Source organism: Mesocricetus auratus, unplaced genomic scaffold (assembly GCF_017639785.1).
Source record: "Mesocricetus auratus isolate SY011 unplaced genomic scaffold, BCM_Maur_2.0 Super-Scaffold_100004, whole genome shotgun sequence".
In the NCBI taxonomy this organism is placed as follows: domain Eukaryota; kingdom Metazoa; phylum Chordata; class Mammalia; order Rodentia; family Cricetidae; genus Mesocricetus; species Mesocricetus auratus.
The window spans coordinates 23,455,966-23,462,961 of NW_024429189.1; the positions used below are offsets into that span (position 1 = coordinate 23,455,966).

Below are 6,996 nucleotides of genomic sequence, written 5' to 3' on the forward strand. Positions count from 1 at the left end.
CTGAGTTAGGACCATGACCTAAGTTTCTATGGGATGCCAATAATTTCTGAGGTCTCATATCAATCTATGTTACCTGGGTTTGAGACACAGTTGGTAAAGACAGTCCTGTGCCATGGCAACTCTGGCTGATTCTAAGCTGGATTGCGCCTAACTCTTACAGTCTCAAGGGCCTGAATAGTTTTGATGGTACCAAGGCCTATGCTTCAGCTAGTGGTGTTTCAGGTGAAGTATGAGTCTTTCTCACCTCCATGCAGACTGCTTTTAATGGTGCCAAGGCTGATCTATACCTGCATTTATGCACAGTTGGCTGATAAGCTCTGCAGCCCAAGGTTGGGGTTAAGTGTTAGTGATAGTTATTTGATTAGCGGTAAGCTGGGTATCACCCAATCCCCATAACTTCAAGGACTTGTTCAGTCTTAAAAGAATCTAAGGGTTCTTTCTGTACTCATTGTCTATGCATGATAGAGTTCTGATTACATTTTTGTCAACCTGACACTAGCTAGAGTAATCCGGGATGAGAAACCTGAACAGAAAGAATGCCCCATCATATTGCATGTATGCAAGTCTGTGGAATCATCTTCTTAATTACCAACTAATGTAGAGTGATCCAAAGCACTGTGTCCAGTGCCACTCCTGGACAGGTGGTCCTGGGATATATAAGAAACCTGGCTGAGCAGGCTGTGAAGAACAATCCAGTTAGTGTTCCTCTATAGCTTCTGCTCCAGTTCCTGTATCTAGGTTCCAATCTTGAGTTGCTGTCCAGACTTCCCTCAGTGATAAACTGTGATGTGGAAGTATAAGTCAAATAAAACATTACCTCTCAAGTTTCTTTGGGTCACAGAGTTTATTGTAATGATGGAAAGAAAACATGAACAGGTGTCTTTAGTATTTACTAAATGGTTGGCTTTACTGTGCCATACAGAACACTGGACTCTAAAAAAGTCACCCAGTAGAATGGGGCCTGCTTCCTACAATGCTGCCTAGGTTGGGAGAAAGGTAATAGAGCTAGTCAGCCTTCTCATCTTATGAACTTACAATGACTTAATCTGCAGTGGTTTTCACTGTGGTACATCTGGTACTGGTTTTAAAATCTGATAGCACAACTCAATTCTATTTCCCCCACAAAGAACAAATTGCTCTTACCGAAGGATGCTTGGACTATGAGGGGGCAGTTGGTGCAAATGCTTTCCTTACTGCCTTTTTTAAATGTATATTTCATTCTCATTAAATCTCTGAACTTATTTTCCCACATAGTTTTCTAGTTCTGTGCTGGTAAATTTATTTGATATCTTCAATTTCAAGTGCCTAGGGAAAGACACGATTAAGACAGCTTCCACCTTCTTGGACCCCAGTTAATCCCTTTGGTGATTGCCCTTGCCATCAATTATTGTTACTACATGTTTTTATCCTAGGAACTAAACATCATCTTAAATGTTCAGAATCATGACAGACATTAATATGCACCATATGCTACTTGCCTTTCATAAGTCTTGTTGAGATCAGCAGCAGATTTGTTTATCAGCATATATGTGGCATAGTTAGATAATTAAAGGTGTAAACATTCCTTCATTGGCTCTCCTCCTCCTCCTCCTGCTCTTCCTTCTGCTCCTCCTCCTCCTTCTCCTCCTCCTTCTTCCTTTTCTTCTTCATCTCTTCTTTGGAGCCAGCTGAGGCTTTATTTTGGAAAATACAACTGAATTTCGTTTGGGAGGGAGGCAGGATCCAGAGGGGTACATCAGATGGAAGATTCCTCCCAAGGTCGCCAGAGGACTAAGCTTGATTCTCCGGTGGGTTTCTTATTCTCTGTACTCTGCTATACAGATGTCTCTCCTGGGCAGCTGCAGGAGCACCGGTTGGCAATGGCTCCGGTGGTTGTTCACTTGGGCAGGATATCAGAGGACTCCAACACCAGGTTCCCATCTCGGATTTCAGTCTTCTTCATAACCACAGCCTTCTTGCGACTATAACTGCTGAAGCCCCTGACAGAGCTGAAGCTGGGCTGGAAGGAACTCATGCCATAGCTAAAGCCAGGGCTGGTAAGTCCCCTATAGACTGAGCTCAGCCCTCCGGTGTAGCCACTGGTGGTCTTTGTATGGATACTCAAGTTCTGCATTCCAGACTCCAGCCTGTTCTCCTTGTCCTCCAGCAACTTGCAGTAGGTGGCGATCTTGATGTCAAGCACCAGCTTGAAGTTCATCAGCTACTGGTAATTGCGCAGCTGCTGGTCCATGTCCTGCTTGGCCTGCTGCAGGGCAGCCTCCAGCTGGGCCAGCTTGGCATTGGCATCCTTAGTGGCCATTTCCCCATGTTGTTCATTTTTAGCAATGGCAGCTTCCAGTGTTGCTTTCGAGGCCGTTGATCTCTGCCCGCAGGTGGCTGATGTTGCAGTTCATCTCAGAGATCTCAGTCTTTGTATGGTACAAGTCATAACCATGCTTCCCAGCCAGGGTCTTCAGTTCCTCGAACTTAATCTAGTACATGCTTTCAGCTTCAGCCTGGCTGCAGTTGGCAATGTCCTCATCCTGGGCACTGACCTCAGCAATGATGCTGTCCATGTCCATGTCTGTTGCCCACAGACAGCATCACAGACATGTCTGAGATCTGAGACTGCAGTTCTCGGATCTCCTCTTCATGAATCTGCCTAAGGAAGTTGATCTCATCAGTCAGCCCATCCAGTCGGGACTCCAGTTCTACCTTCTTCATGTATACTTCGTCCACATCCTTCTGGATGAGGACAAATTCATTTTCCATCTCTGTACACTTGTAGACCTCATTTTCATACTTATTCTTGAAGTTTGCCACCAGGCCCTGCATGTTGCCAAGCCCCACCTTCAGCTTCAGCTTCTCCTGGCCCAACGCTGACAGCTGCCATTGAAGGTTGTTGATATAGGTCTCAAACATGTTATCCATGTTGCTCCTCGTCGTCTTCTGCTGCTACAACAGGCTCCATTTGGTCTCCAGCATCTTGTTCTTCTGCTCTAGGAGGCTCACCGTGTCAATGGAGAAGGTGAACCTGTTGTTAAGGGTTTTAATCTGCTCTTTCTCCTAGATTTTTACAGCCTGGATGTGCTTCAAGTGGTTCAGCAGGCTCTGGTTCAACGTGACTGCTGTGATGCTCCCTACACTAGCCCCGCAGAAGCTGCCCAGACACATGATGGTACCCAGGCTTTCCCAGATGCTGTTGCAGCTGCCCACTGGGGAAAAGCTGGAAGAGCTGATGCTTGCACTGGGTGCACTCGTGTACCAGAGGCTGCTGAAGCCCCGGGGGCCAAAGGTGGACACGTTGTAGGACTTCTGAATCACCCTGATGGACATGGTGAAGTATGGAGTGAAGTCAGGGAGTTGAAGACTGAGGTTCCAGAGCGAGAGGAGCAGCTGCTTTTAGGGCGTGAGACCTCTCCTGCTTCTTTATCTTAACCTTCTTTTTATTTTATTGACAATCTGGGAGCTTTGACTGCTAGCCAGATTCCCAGATCAATAGCTAAAGACCTTTTTTCCAACTTCCTGCTTAGCTTATGTATATGCACCAGCATTGCAAGTGAACATTTTACCATTCTAAAGAGACGAACACTTGTTTTCAAATACAACAGATAATATTCTTTAGAGATTTGTCAAAGATTTCGTCCATGATATAATTAGTTCTCAAATGATTAGAGGATATGCCATGCAGACTAAAAGACTGAGTTTTTTAAATCTATTTGGTCAGTATAATGTGATGTGTATGATAATAAAAAATAAACAGAAAAATATTATAGCCTACTCTTTGTTCTAGAATCACCTTTTTAAGTACAGAAGATACTGTTATGGATAATTGTTACGTTTCAAGTGATTTGAGAGATCATTATCCATTTTTTTCATTTTTTTGGTTTGTTTTTTTCTTCTACTGCTTTAAGGAATTTTTCTCTGAGAGACACTTAATAAAGTGCTCAACATCATTACCCATCAGACAAATGCAAATCAAAACAAATCTGGGATACCATCTCACTCCTGTCAGAATGGCTACAATCAAAAACACCAATGACAGTTTAAGCTGGAGAGGATATGGAGAGAGGGAAAAACTCCTCCACTGCTGGTAGGAGTGCAAAATCATACACCCAATTTGGAAATCAGTATGTAGATTCCTCAGGAAAACAGGAATCAGTCTACCACAAGACTCAGCAATTCCATTCTTAGGCATATACACAAAAGATGCACATTTATACAACAAGGACACCTGATCCACTATGTTCATGGCAGCATTATTTGTAATAGCCAAAACCTGGAATAAACCTAGATGCCCCTCAACTGAAGAGTGGATACAGAAAATGTGGTACATTTACACAGTGGAGTACTACTCAGCACGAAAAAAAAAAACAATGGAATCTTGAAATTTGCAAGCAAATGGATGGCACTAGAAGAAACCATATTGAATTAGGTAACCCAGTCACAAAAAGACAAACATGGCATGTACTCACTCATATATGGATTTCAGGCATGGATCAGGGGAGTGTCATCATACAATCCCACTTCCAGAGAGTCTGGGATGCAGGAAGGACCCTAAGAGAGAGATTGTTGGTACCCCAGAGAAGGGGAATGAGACAAGATCTCCTGGGAAGATTGGGAGCATGGGCAGGAAGGGAGAGGGAGTTGGAAAAAAGAGAGGGGGAGAAGAGGAGGGGAGAGGAGGACATGGGGGAGCAGGAAGGTTGAGTCAGGGGAAGAATAGAGGAGAGCAGGATGAAAAATACCATAATAGAGGGAGTAATTATAGGTTTGAGGAAAGATCTTTATAAATTCTTTCTGGGCTGTATGAAACCACAACAATCTTCCTCCTGGCACTAGTGAGACTTCTGGAGATCTACAAGGATAACACCATCTGGCAAACTAAGCAATAGTGGAGAGGCTAACTTAAATGCCCTTCCCCTATAATGAGATTGATAACTACCTTATATGCCATCCTAGAACCCTCATTCAGTGACTGATGGAAGCAGAGGCATAAACCCACAGTTAAACACTGAACTGAACTCCTTGTATGCAGTGACAGAGAGGGAGGAGTCATGAGCAAAGGAGTAAAGATCAGGCTTGTGAAACTCACAAAGACAGCTGACCTGAATAAGGGGAGCTCTTGTACCCCAGACTGATTGCGAGAGGCCAGTATTGGATTGATCTAGAACCCCTAAATGCGGTGTCAATGAGGTGTTCTAGATAATCTGTGGGGTCTTGGGTAGTAGATCAGTATTTATCCTTGGCATACAAATGGACATTGGGTGCCCATCTCACACTGAGGGATGCTCTCTCAGCCTGGACATATGGGAGAGGGCCTAGACCCTGCTCTGGATGAAATGACAGACTCTGTAGATTCCCCATGGAGGACCTCACCCTTCCTGGGGAATGGAGTGGGTATTGGGTGGGGCAATGGGGAATTGATAGGGGCAGTAGGGGAGGAGGGGAAGGAGAGGGAGCTGGAATTGACATGTGAAGCAAGTTTTTTTCTAATTTAAATAAAAAAATCTTAACCACTTTTTGATATATTGAAGGGATTTATAAGTTGTACTACAATAATGAAATTTGCTATAATTTTCAAACTTTAGTCTTTGAAGGTAGTGCATTTTATTACCAGTAGTAATTGAATGAGATGAACTGTAAGAACAGTGAGAGATATCTCTGCCTTTTTAAAGCCTCACAAATAACCAATGTTTTGGAGTGACTCACAACCCCTTTGGATACAATGTGATTGTGCAGGCTTTGAATTTGATCATTTAAATGTCTTTTGAAGTTTCCATCACATTTAATCTATTAGGAGTAGCTGAATTTTCTGGTATCCCTATATCCTCAATGGTAAATGTCTTGACGCCTTTGGGAGCTTCTGTGTTTTCATTTATATTTGTTTTTTATTTGAATTTCATTTCACATACCAATAACAGTTCTCCCTCCTGCCAGGGAACTCCTTCAGCTGATAAACACTTTCAGGAAAGTTACAGGATACAAGATCAACTCAAGAAAATCAGTAGCTCTACTATATACAACAATAAAAAGGCTGAGAAAGAAATCAGAGTAACATCACCCTTTACAATTGCCACAAACAATATCAAATTCCTTGGGGTAATGCTAACCAAACAAGTGAAAGACCTGTATCACAAGAACTTTGAGTCTTTAAATAAAGAAATTCAAGAAGACATCAGAAAATGGAAAGATCTCTCATAGTATTGGATAAGTAGGATTAATGTAGTAAAAATGTCAATCCTGCCAACATCAACCTACAGATTAAATGCAATACCCATTAAAATACAGACACAATTCTTCCCCGACCTTGAAAAAACAATTATCAACTTTGTATGAAAAAACAAAAGACCCAGGATACCCAAAACAACCTTATTCAACAAAGCAGCATCTGGAGGCATCACCATTCCTGACTTCAAGCTCTATTATAGAGCTATAGTCCTGAAAACAATGGAATCTTGAAATTTGCAGGTAAATGGATGGCACTAGAAGAAACCATTCTGAGTGAGGTAACCCAGTCACAAAAAGACAAACATGGTATACACTCTTTCATATATGTATTTTAGACAAAGATCTGAGGAGTGCCAGCCTATAATCCCATGGCCAGCGAGTCTGGGAAACAGAAACTGCATGCAATGATTGATGGAAGCAGAGGCAACTTCTACAGCTAAACACTGAGCTTTACTCAAGGAACCCAGTGACAGAGATGGAGGACTCATGAGCAAAGGGGTTAAGACTGGGCTGGTTTAGCCTCCAGAAACAGCTGACCTGAACAAGGGGTAGCTCTTGAATCCCAGATTAATGGTTGGGAATCCAGAATGGGACTGACCAAGCCCCCCCTGAATATGGGTGTCAGTGAGGATGCCTAGGCAATATCTGGGGCCTTGGGTAGTAGATCAGTATTTATCTCTGGCATACGAATGGATTTGGGTGCCCATCCCACAATGAGAGATGCACTCTCAACCTGGACTCTTGGGGGAACTTATAGGCCCTGTTCTCGATGAAATGACAGACTAT

The 6,996-nt window shown here is 43.0% G+C and overlaps 1 pseudogene; it reads right to left on the reverse strand.

Annotated features, from left to right (window-relative positions):
- Window positions 1-1,876: 1,876 nt before the first annotated feature.
- On the reverse strand, window positions 1,877-3,315 carry LOC101824339 (annotated as a pseudogene).
- Between the last annotated feature and the right edge of the window lie 3,681 nt (window positions 3,316-6,996).